The sequence below is a fragment of the Notolabrus celidotus genome, chromosome 3 (assembly GCF_009762535.1).
Source record: "Notolabrus celidotus isolate fNotCel1 chromosome 3, fNotCel1.pri, whole genome shotgun sequence".
Classification (NCBI taxonomy): domain Eukaryota; kingdom Metazoa; phylum Chordata; class Actinopteri; order Labriformes; family Labridae; genus Notolabrus; species Notolabrus celidotus.
The window spans coordinates 37,370,962-37,384,393 of NC_048274.1; the positions used below are offsets into that span (position 1 = coordinate 37,370,962).

Genomic DNA, 13,432 nt, shown 5'->3' on the forward strand with positions numbered 1-13,432 from the left:
ATACAATACGATACGAAACAATATACGATACAGTACGATACGAAACAATATACGATACAGTACGATACGAAATAATATACGATACAGTACGATAAGATACAATATACGATACAGTACGATACGAAACAATATATGATACAGTACGATAAGATACAATATACGATACAGTACGATAAGATACAATATACGATACAGTACGATAAGATACAATATACGATACAGTACGATAAGATACAATATACGATACAGTACGATACGAAACAATATACGATACGGTACGATACGATACACAACAATTGCAATATACGATACAATACAGTACGATAAGATACAATATACGATACAATATACGATACAATACAATATGATAAGATACAATATACGATACGATACAACATACAATACGATACAATACAGCATACGACAGGATACAATACACAATACGATAAAATAAATGATACAATACAGTATGATAAGATACAATATACGATACAATACAATATACGACACGATACAATATACAATACAGTACGATACGATACAATGTATTATACGATATAATATACAGTATGATACAATATACGATACAATACAATATGATACTATATACGATACAATACAGTATGATAAGATACAATATACGATACAATACAATATACGATACACTACAGTACAACAGGATACAACATACAATACGATACAATACAGCATACGACAGGATAAAATACACAATACGATAAAATAAACGATACAATACAGTACGATAAGATACAATATACGACACGATATAAGATACAATATACGACACGATACAATATACAATAAGATACAATACAATAAATGATAGGATACAATATACAATGCGATGCAATATATGATAAGAAACAATACGATTAGATACAATATACAATACAATATAGTACAATAGGATACAATACACAATACAATACACAATACAATACGATACAGTATTTGACAGGATACAATATACAATACAATACAATATACCATAAGATACATTACGATACAATACAGTACGATAAGATCATAGACTGTATAAAATATGGACGTAGTATCCGTGACGTCACCCATCTGTTTCTGAAGAGCTGTTTTGAGACCAATCGGCAGCGGCAGCCATATTGCTTCTGTCGAGCCAGTGTGACGTAAAGAGGCGGGCTTTGAGCCTCCTAGCCAACAGCTGCAGTGTTCCCACAGGCAGCTGTGCCTCTCATTGGAAGACTGGTAATCTCAATATCTTCGAAATTGCCGAATTAGAAAAAAATTCACCCCCCCTCACAGTGAGAGGACATCAAGAAATTAGCTATCCAGACTACACTCATCTTTTGTACCAGACTGTAAACATGTTTATTAATGCTGCAAAGATCGTCTTTTCCCCATTCATGTGTATGTGACTTCTGGTACTTGGATAAGATACAATATACGATATGATACAATATAAGATACGATACAATATATGATACGATACAGTACGATTAGATACAATATATACAATACAATACAATACAATATGATACAATATACGATACAATAAAGTACAACAGGATACAATATACAATACAATACAATATACCATACGATACATTACAATACAATATACCATATGATACAGTAGGATTAGATACAATATACGATACGATAAAGTACAACAGGATACAATATACAATACAATACAATATACCATACGATACATTACAATACAATATACCATATGATACAGTAGGATTAGATACAATATATGATACGATACAAAATATGATACAGTACAATACTTTACAATATGCAATACGATACGATACAGTATACGATACAATACAATACAATGTAATGTGCTTTACTGCCACATTAGGGAGGTTTGTCTTTGAGTAAGTTGCTGTATATTTAAAGCTGCCTCCACATAAGTATCAATAAAAAGGAAACACTAAAAAAAACACTAAATCCAACATTTCACATGTTTACAGAGGCACATAACAAATGAAAACCACAAACACATTGCAAATATCCTAAGTTGCACATTTTGCTGAAAACATAACAAAAAGGAAGATAAAGAAATTAAACCACTTTGACATCCATCCATTAAGAAATATAATTTATATTTGATTTCAATTCTAAATGAGATGGGCTACTTTATTTGAAGCACTTTGGTTTGCACAAGGGGACTAAGTAGTGTTCTTTTTTTTTGTTGTTTTTAAAGCTTCTCAGATTTTGCTAAATTTGTTTGCATTTGGAGCTGACAAATTGTGCATTTTGTGTGATTCAAACAATAAAACTGACTTGCTTGGAGAATCTGCCCCCCTCCCAACACACACACACACACACACACACACACACACACACACACACACACACACACACACACACACACACAAACACAAAGTTGATATCTGGGCTAGTGTGCAACACTGTAACTTACCTCGTGCCAGTCAAAAGTGGCAGAGAGAATCTCTGTGCCCTTTTCTTCAGACTGGGATGAATCCAGAGGAGGAAGATACATCATGACCAAAGACACAAAGCAGGACTGATGTCACCGTAATCATGATGAATGGAAGGCAGGAGACACGTCATCATATCCTCTCTGTGTGATAAATGGTGTAATATACTCTTATTTAGCAAAAAAAGAACCTAATCATAGATCTGTGGATTGTGCTAATATTCTATATCATATGTATTTAAAGAGCACTTATGGAATATCTATTTCCTCTGATGTTTTCCTCTTTTTGTTGCTGTGGTCTGCAGAATGGAGAGTACAGATGGAGGCATTCTTTGTAACGGTTTGTTTTCAGCCTTGAAACGATTTGTTTTCTTTGTCATTGTTTTCATTTTATTTTATCATATCTTTAAAATTTCAAAAATTCTGGGTGTTAGTGAAAAAAAGAAGACAAGTTTAACATTTAAGTCTGGATTTCTTCTCCATATGCTGTCAAATAACATACTTTCTGGCAGCATACTGAACTTCACCTTGTGTGAAGATGTGCAGTGTTATCTTATTCAGATCATACATGACTTACTGTCCATACAAAACCACTGATTCCTCCCGTCTGTGACAGTCTTACACCCTTGGTAAGACTTGTTGATAACAACACAAAATCCTCAGAACAAGCCATTATCATGAATTTGCAATAATCCAAAAAGTCCTCACTGCTCTGAAGACTTAGTGGAGACTTTTAGCAGACCCTGAGCTGAAGGTAGCTTTCTGATGCAGTAGCATTTACTGCAGAGTAGTTGGACAATAGTGTGTATGTTTCAGCAACATAGAAAAAAGCAAGAAAAGAAATGATATCGGGATTAAGAGGTTCAGTTTCTGCATTAATGTTTGCTACTTTATCACTCTAAAGCGGCACCACCAGTCTTTTAAGTTATCTGCACAACCGTGTTAATAGTCCTACTCATTGTTCACATCCTCAAGTCTTTATAGTTCTCATACTGTTTCTCCTGGAGGAGTTTAGGTTAATGTATTCTTACTTTTAAACCACATTATCCTCCTAATTATGATTCAACCTTGGATTTGCTGTCCAACTCCTCCATTTTTTTTATTATCCCTTTCGTCCTCAACTCTCTTAATGAATGTTTTCTTGTTGTCTTCTTAGCATTATTTTCTATTTGTCATATGTGTTTTTTTCTCCTCTATCCCTGATATAAATTACAGTATGACCTGAGAAACTTTAAATGGTCTGCCGCCATCATGGGCCCTGTATAAAATTAATTGCTGCCATGACAGATGATTGCAGGCGACGTTAAGGTCATTAAGTTGTGCATACAGCGTAATGAGGTAGGCACCAGCACATACGATGGGCTGCCTATTATTTACCAGACTACTGAGGTTAGCTTGTGCTGTTTTGCCCTTGATACAGAAGGAGGGGATTTCTCCTCGCTTGGGAAAAAGAGAGCTGAAGGAGAAAAGAAGGAACAGAAACATCACCCTTTGTCTTTCTGCATTACACACAAGCATTAATGTGAGTGTGTGTGTGGGGGGACGGAGAGCAAGGGAGGAGGGGTTAGTGCTGGGGTGTGGAGGGTGTAGTGGATGTGACGGTTTTAAAGAGTCTGAACATGTAAATCAAAAATAGTTTGGGCCTTAATGGATGTGTTTTAGCAGATCTCTCCCAGGCATGGCCCCCTCATCCGGCGTCCCTGCGACCCGCTTGCCTGTTTGGTGGGATGATGTTTACAATAATGGGGAGAGGCAGTCCAATTTCACCCAACACGCCAGGCACGGCATGCCACCTCTCTGCGCGGCCCCTGCGCCACATTTGAAAAGAGATGAGATTGAAAACAACACTAACTTCATGTACAGGGGGACGTGCAGCGAGGCAGAGTCGTGCCACGGAAGAGCATCAGACACAATTTCACCTTGGCAGGGCGCTTGTCAAAATCAGGAAATATCACACTTTGTTTCTTTGTCTTTCCGACTTCCCCTCTTGTTTTTTAGCTATGACTGTATTGTCTACCCTCAAGGTGTCACTCACACATGCAAACACATTTTCATACTTACAAACACACAACCATACAGAAACACAGGCATACACACACACTTTAAGGTGTCTCTCAATGCCACTTTTTCCCTTTTTGTTTTCATAGCCTGCCCTTAAATGGGTAACACTTTACAATAAGGGTCCCTTAATTAGCGTTAGTTAATGCATTATTAAGCATTAAGTAACAGTTTAATAATAGTTTAATAATCGTTATAATGTATTACCTAACATTAACTAACACATTAGTTAATGCATTAATAAGCAGTTAATTAATGTCCACTGCTCAGAGTTAATTAATACATTATTAAGCATTAATAAAAGTTACAAAACTCAATTAGTTAACCATTAGTGAATGCTTTCTGGACCCTTATTGTAAAGTGTAACACATGTATCCCTTAGGTAACACATTATAAATGCTAAACTGCCTCATAAGCATTACTTAACCATAATTAACTATTAGTGAATGCTTTTTGGACCCTTATTGTAAAGTGTAACACATGTATCCCTTAGGTAACACATACGCTGAAGCAAATGAGTTGAAATGTAGTTGAAGCAACACATATAAAGAATTCAACACATTTTATTTAGAATAAAACAGATAATCACAGATAACATCTCAACTGGCACAGAGAAGTACGGTGGCCCTGAGAGCTCACAGCACTGCAACTTAAGAAAACACATGCAAAAAGACAAAACACAAGAAAATTAAGAAAACATCTTCATCAATTTGACAACACATGCGCAGCATTTAGAAAACGCAATGCAAAGACCACAACACAATACATTAGAAAAACGCGCTGCAAATAGACAGCAACACAACAGAAGTGTTTCCAGAGGACACTTAAAATTGATGCACACGCTTATGCTTATGCTGATGCTTATGAGGCAGTTTAGCATTTATAATGTGTTACTTAAGTGATGCATGTGTTACACTTTACAATAAGGGTCCAGAAAGCATTCACTAATGGTTAACTAATTAAGTTTTGTTACTTTTATTAATGCTTAATAATGTATTAATTAACTCTGAGCAGTGGACATTAATGAACTGCTTATTAATGCACTAACTAATGTGTTAGCTAATGTTAGGTAATACATTGTAACGATTATTAAACTATTATTAAACTGTTAATTAATGCTTAATAATGCATTAACTAATGCTAATTAAGGGACCCTTATTGTAAAGTGTTACCCTTAAATGTAGACAATGAGGTGAAGAATGAATGTTGACATGTGTTCCCCTGTCAAAATGTACACCACTATACCTGCTGCTTTGTGTAATGAATCAAATGTGTCACTCAGTTAAGCTGCCGTGTTGATGCTTCCATCTGCATCTCTGCTGAGGGGAATGAAATGAAGTCAGCTGATCTCCACATCACGAACAATTATGAAGAAAACTGTAGATAAGAAAATTGTCATATGGCACATCAGCAAGTTTTGCTGGGGGGGATATCAAAATGATCAATCCCCAGTATATCCTTCAGTCAAAACAGTAAAATGTTTTTAATAATTCAGTGGTTTTCAGAAAGATAAGTGTATAAACTCATTTAAAGGTATTGGTGACATGGCTTGAGAGAGTTGAGGTGACAGCAGAGGAGCTGGATGTGATGATTCAAAATCACTTCACTTTTCATCACACTAACAAGAATACTTGCTTTTATTTCAGTGCAAATACCATAGACTGTAAAAAAACATGGAGAGAGTCTCCCCGACTTCACCATTTGTTTCTGACGCAGAGTTTTGAAGTCATCAACGGCAGCCACCATATTGGAAATTCAGGGTCAACATAGCAAGAGGCAAAGAGATGAAGTTGAGATGACAACCTTACTAACAGCTACAGTGTGCCAGGCTGTTAGTGAAGTCAGGTACACCTATGTATACAAAACGTGGGACCTTAAAATCTTCAAATCTAATGAGTTATAAAAAAAAGAAAAAGAAAACTGAACTAGCACACAAAGTAAACAATACAGGTTGTTTTGTTGAAAGTCCAGGCTGCAGCAGTGAGTGTTCAACCTTCCCCATCCTTCCATAAGTGTCCTCACATTTGGTTCTTTTCACCCTGACCCCCTCACCTTGTATTGTACCCCTGAATGTTCTGTACTCTAATCCAGACCCTAGTCCTTCACCAAGACACCCTCATAAATAAGGTCAGCGTAGACAAAAAGAGGAGATGTAAGGGGAAGAAATCACATCAGAGGAATAAAACCAGGTTATTTTGTTCGGTTGTAAGAATCCTTACTGTATGAAGGGTCAAGCACCCTCCGCTTTGCTTGGATCTCAGGGGAAGTTCGAGAAGGTTGAGAGGAGAGACAGAGCAGTTCATTTTATTATTAAAAAAGGTGAGAATGAGGGCAAGTATTTGGCTGACGATTGGGGAAGAATGAAAAGGTTAATTGGGCTATTATCCGGCTGTAGTTTTTGAAGGATTTATAAGATGTCCGGGACTTGCTCGCACTTTCTCTCGTTTGAGACATGCACTCATGCACACACAAGTACGCACTAACTCACACTTTTCAATATATGCTCACACAGTTTTCATCAGCCTTTAAGAAATAACATTAGATATAAAATGTTGTAATGTAAAACAGAGAACTTGTGTTATGTTCTTTATTTCACACAATCTAAGGTACATACTCAGACACATATTCACGTGTGGTTTAGGGCAGGTATGCACAGGTTTGAGAATATTTGGAGTGGAAGCAATAAAACAAGTAAAAACCAAACATTCTTGAAGATTTTCTTTGGCATTTTTTTTCTACGGAGGCCATCCGGTGACATTTGAGAAATAAAAAGAATTAGTGGCCACGAATCAATGACTTGTGGCCCCAAAATAATAATTAATGGCCACAAAATACTTATCAGTTTCCAAAAGGTACATAAGTTGTGGCCACAAATTACTAATTTGCTGCTATGATTCTGAAGTTAGATCATGGGAACATATTACTCTTTCTTTGCCACATTTTGTGTGAATGGGTGTGTGTGTGTGTGTGTGTGTGTGTGTGTGTGTGTGTGTGTGTGTGTGTATATTGTTTTTTCTTAAATATCCCAGGAGGGGCTCTGTATTTTCCTACCTTTATTTAGAGGGTAGGACTATGGATGGAGCAGAAATCTGGGAAGAGAGATAATGACATTAAAGGTGACACATCATGCAAAATTGACTTTTTAATGGTTCTCTACCTGAAATATGTTTCCCTGGCATGTCTACAAACTCCCCGAGAATGAAAACAATCCATTCTGCCCCTGTTCTGATTTCTACACCTTTCTGTAAATGTGTGTGAAACGAGCCGTTTCAGACTTCAGTGTTTTTGTTACGTAACAACAATATCCGGTCTGTCACGGAGTCAGAGCTCGGAGCTTGTTCAGCCCATAGACTGTATAAAATAATACTGAATCCCCCCTCCGTTTTTCATTACCTGCACACATGTGTGCTAACAAGGAGCTTAGGAGGGAGGCATGCTAGTTGTAGGCTGTCTTAATAAACACAAAGGTCGGTTTTACTCCCCACGTCTGCAGATTTGAAGATCTAGTGGATGATTTTTATTTATCATGGATAAGTGCTAGCGCTAGTTAGCATAGCTACATAGCTACATGTTCATAGCTGTAGCTGTGTACCAAGACACACGTCAACATACTGACAAATAAAACAACAAGAAACACTAAATCTGTGACCAATCCTTCAGAAAGGTCCTGCTGCCTTTCTGGTAGAGGTCGGTTTTACTCCCCACGTCTGCAGATTTGAAGATCTAGTGGATGAATTTGTATTTATCATGGATAAGTGCTAGCGCTAGTTAGCATAGCCACATAGCTACATGTTCGTAGCTGTGTACCAAGACACATGTCGACATACTGATAAATAAAACAACAAGAAACACTAAATCTGTGACCAATCCTTCAGAAAGGTCCTGCTGCAGGCGCCTCTCAGTCAGGATCAGATTCTGGATCAGATTCAGAGGGTTGAAGTAACGCGGTCTCTGAGTAGCCGTGTACATTCAGCCAACATGTAAACATTACATCAACGTGCTGGAGAGCCGAGGCACATCCACTTCCTCAGGGGGCGTGGTCAGAGAGAAAACAGAGTGTTCTGAGGAGGACTGAAGAAGAGGGATTTTCAGGCATGCCAAAATCTGATTTCAAAGTGTTTTTTTGAGCATAAACTTTAAAGACATGTTTTGGGGACCTCTTAGACCAATATATATTGATGAAAAAAGCGTGATGTGTCACCTTTAAGTAAAGAGCCATGGGTCTGATTTGAACCCAGGCTGCCCACATTGAAGACTTTTTTTTCTGTACAGGAGGAGCACGATTCAACTTGAACATAACCAGCACCCTAAGAACCATCAAATCTAATTTTGGAAAATAAGTTTTAAGAAGGAATAATAAATAAAATATTTATCTTAAATGCTTGTTTTTTTTTATCAATAGAACACCTATGATACAGTACATCTGAGTGTTGAGGAGAGATTTTATGAGGCAATAACTTTTAGCAGAGCAAAGACACCAGTTGTAATGCTAAACTAGACAAACCACATCTGAATCTGTGGAGACAAAGATAATATACTTGCCATAAATTTAATAAGTATTCCAGAACCATAGATCAACTTATGTTGTCAGTGACAACGTGTTAATCACAAGGTCAGAGGTTAACCTGTTACTTTATTTTAATTGGATGCTGTTTTGTCCCTTGTCAACACACCACAGTTAAGCTGCAACAGGGCTTCCCAATTGTACTGCCTCCGTGTTGGAAAACAATGTAGCTACTGAACTTTTGAATGGTACGTTTCTCTTCAAAACACTCCTTGATGGCTCACTTGAGGTAATTAAAAGGTAAGGTAAAGGTATTAAAAGTCAACTGGAATTAAAACAGCATCAAGTTTGATCAACCACCTACAAACCTACCATACAAGAGCTGTAAATCACACTAAGCAGGAGTCTGCATCACAACAGCTGGCAGAGCACCGTTTGGAAGTGTGAGAATCGCAACATACCTACGGATGAAACTAAATCAAGGTAACAATGAATGATTATTGGACGACTTATCTTCACGTTGGCATGTTGTGACCAGACATGCCTTACAGTGTTGCAGGGGACAATGTTTTCATGCATACAGGACCTGTGTGAAACAGAGACAGTCTCCAAACCAAGCTCCTGAAGAGTGAAAGTACTTTTGTATAATCACTGGACATCAATAAGAAATCAAAATGATCTACCCTGAATGCATCATGGTTATGTCCTTCTCTTGAATTAAGCAAAGAGTATTATGGGAAATAAAGAAAAGCACCACACATGAGTAAATGAAGCAAAAGGGAGATCAGTGGATACATTGGACCTTTTCTTTCAGAGTGATCTCCCCTGAATCAATACAGTTAGATTACTTCCTGATCATGCTAAGAGTCCCCTAACTGAATACATCTTAATGGAAAGTCACCTTAGAGAGAAAGAGAGAGAGAGAGAGCTGCTCATGTAACCTTGGTATGAACTGGAGTGTCTCACTGATGCTATCACAATGATACAAAGCCTGTCTTATCAGCAGCTCAGTGATCACGCAAATGAACCCAATCAATGAGCAGCCTCTCTGGCAAGAGCTGGGCAAGAGAATGAATGAGGTGGAATTAACAAATGAATACATGTATTTTAATCTTAAATAATACAAAATACCACATAAAACTGTTATTCAGACTTAACTAAAACAACACAGAGAAATGTGCCTAGTAGGGGACCAAAAAACAATGATACACTTCAAAAGTATTGACTGACAAAGTAATTACAGCACAAATAAATCAGGCTTCCAGAGCAGAATTGTAGCATATTACTGCTGAAAAAGACGGCAAACAGCAGTAAGTATATCTTTGTAACTATTTAGGATTCTTTGGAGGTTGGTTGGCGTCCCACGTGCGGAAGCTGTGGTCCTTGAGGCAGGCAATCTGTGTTCTATTCCGACCCACAGCCCTTTGCCTCAAATCATTCCCTACTGTCTCTCATAGTTTTCTACACTATCTACTGTCCTATCCTTTCAACAGGGGCACAAAAGGCTAAATTACAATTATTTTCCACGAGTCAATAAAAAGAGTTGCATTGTTAATTTTTGCTCTGTGTCTGATGTTAAACAATTTGGAAATCAGACCAAAATGTATAATTGTTCATAATTTGACATAGCTACAAATATATGCAATAGTTCAGTCCATAGGGACTTGGCTTGGGAACCGAAGGGTCGCCGGTTCGAGTCCCAGTATGGATGAAGTTTGGCAAGTGGACTGGTGGCTGAAGAGGTGCTGGTTCAGTTGCCTGAGCACTGCTGAGGTACCCTTGAGCAAGGCACCGAACCCCCAACAGGGTGCGCTGGTTGACGGCAGTATCCTCACTCTGACATCTCTCCCTAAGCATGTTCACTGCATGTGTGTGCATTTGTATGTATATAGCAAAAAAACTGTATGTGTAGCATGTCCAAAAATAGCAATAGACCAAAGTACCAGTATCAATAAAGTACCTTTCCTTTCTTTCTACCTCATCACGTTTCAGTCTGATAAAAGTTGTCTTGAAATATGGTTTATAGATGGTTTTTAATTGGTAGAGCAGGTAGAGACCACAGTCCTCGTCGTGTAACATTTGCTCTCTCTCCACACATTTCTGATCATTTTAAAGGTGTCCTATCAAATGAAGGCAAATAGCCAAAAAAGTAACCTAACATATTTGAGCAATAACAAGTAACTTTAATTAAAAATAAGATCTGCACTCTAAGGTCAGAAAAAAGCAATAATAAAACAAGTAACATCACCTGTTTGCTTAAAGAAGCCAGTTTGTTTGTCAGTCTGTCCCGTTGAGTAAGATACAGGAAGGAGAACTCAAATACAGATTGAAATCAAAGGTTTTAATAAACAAAAGAACAAAAGCTTCAAACAAAACTTACTGAAATAACCAAGAGACTAAATCCAAAATAGTCCAAAATAAAACACTGAGAACACATGAGAGACGTACAAAGATCCAACACAGGGCAGAGGAAACAGAGGAACTAATTACACAGAGTAATCAACACAGGTGTGGAACACAGGACACAGGTGAGACTAATGAGGGGAATCACAAAAGGAGGGAATCACACAAGGGCAGGAAGTACAACTAAACTGGAAACACAAGGAAAAATAAATACAAAATAAAACACAAAAGACTAGACTTAGAAACACAACAAGAGACATGGATCACCAAACACTCAAGGGAGACACAGGATAACCAATGGAGAATAAACACGGGAGGAACCAAAGCAAAAACAAGTGTGATTTCTATGCAAGTCATATTGCCAGCTCCTACCATTCTCTTCTTGTTTGGGTGCAGGGAACCTGGCGGATGTATTATGTTGGAGTTGATACATTTTGAGCAGCAGTGGATCATACTGCAGTCATTGCAAAGGAGAAAATAGAGGAAACGTTAATCAATCAATCAACAATCAACAATCAATCAATCAATCAATCAATCAATCAATCAATCAATCAATCAGACTTTATTTATAAAGCACTTCATACAATGCGCTCCATGGTTAATGGAGATGGAATGTACAGCTGTTGGATTGTTGTAGGTAGAGGACGAGGGAGCAGCTTTACATGAAAAGTTGGAAATGCAGGAAGTGGGTTGCTACCCAGGGAACCAATCAAAGTGCTTGTGCTCTGCATTGTTTTGACGCAATGTGACATTTTTGCTAAGGTGCTATGAATGTAGGCTTCTAGGTTCAAAGCTATGAGAACCTATAGCGCATGCTACAGCGTAGAGACGCCTCAGAAGTATAAAGTATAGAAACCAGCCATGTGCTTAACAATGGTAAGTAGTTAGTTGGTTATCTGACATCTGCATATAATTTATGTAACATTTCTATACAAATAATCACAAATATAAGGCATTACAAACCATGATACATCACCTACAAAGTCAGCCCATGTCTCATCGAAGTTGCACCCACCTGTAAGCCAAAGCAGACACACTTACACAATGAACCCGCACACACACAGAAGAGTAACTTCTTCACTGACTTATTTTCTTACTTGCTGCAGAGAAAGAATGGAGGCACGGGGCCGTACTCTGCCCTCGAGAGTGGCCCCTTGATTAGCACCCACTCATTTGTGATGTTCTTCGGCAAATCAGTGGCCATTCACATGACGAAGAATGCCGCTGAAAAAATGAACAGCTGTCACCGTGTGATGTGTTAATTTCCTGACAGTCTCTGCGCTGAAACCAATTACTGATTTAAGGGCAGGGAGAGAGGAGCCCTCTGCACACGCTCATTAGGCTCCTTCAAGACTAAAAGGATAAAAGCAAAACAAGGAGAGGAAGAGAGCGAGACAGAAAGAAAGAAATAGAGACTTTCACACTCTCACTGTCAGCTGAAAGCTCTGTATGTACAAAATGTCATTTTGGAAATAATTAAAAACAAAACTACCAGGGCCTAATGTGTCTCCCAGAGATAACATGTTAGTAGAATCATATTAAGTGGCAGTATAGAGATTCACCTTGTACAGTTTCTATTTTCACTTCTTATCTTATATGCCATTCTGACAGGAATGACCATGATACATATATAGTAAGTATATTTATATTTAACATAGAGCAGCTGTAAAATCACATCTATGTTTCTTGACAGCTAACATAAAGGTGCCACATACCCCTCAACTACTTAAATGTTGTAAAAGTACTGTGTAAATAAAGCTTGACAGTTGTACTGATGCCTATGTAATTGCTGTCTTCTTTCCTGTCTCTGGTAGTGTGTTGCTGTATGACATCAAGTATACCTCCACCTGTTGATCAGTGGAGTCAAATATTTGATAGGAAAGTGTTTCAAGTAACCATAATGTGTGGTCACGCATGTGCATCACTGAGATATATGAAATAAGAAAAAAATAAACCACTTAAAGAGAGACAGCTTGATTGAGGATCAACATTTTATCTGAGGTTTGCATGAAAAATCC

General features: G+C 37.8%; 1 long non-coding RNA gene across 1 annotated transcript; it reads right to left on the minus strand.

Annotated features, from left to right (window-relative positions):
* Nucleotides 1-11,655: 11,655 nt before the first annotated feature.
* On the minus strand, nt 11,656-12,732 carry LOC117810938. Its single transcript, XR_004630880.1, has 3 exons — nt 12,512-12,732; nt 12,391-12,429; nt 11,656-11,868 (listed from the first exon to the last, which is right to left on the minus strand). It is a non-coding gene; the product is annotated as an uncharacterized LOC117810938 (long non-coding RNA).
* Nucleotides 12,733-13,432: the final 700 nt, after the last annotated feature.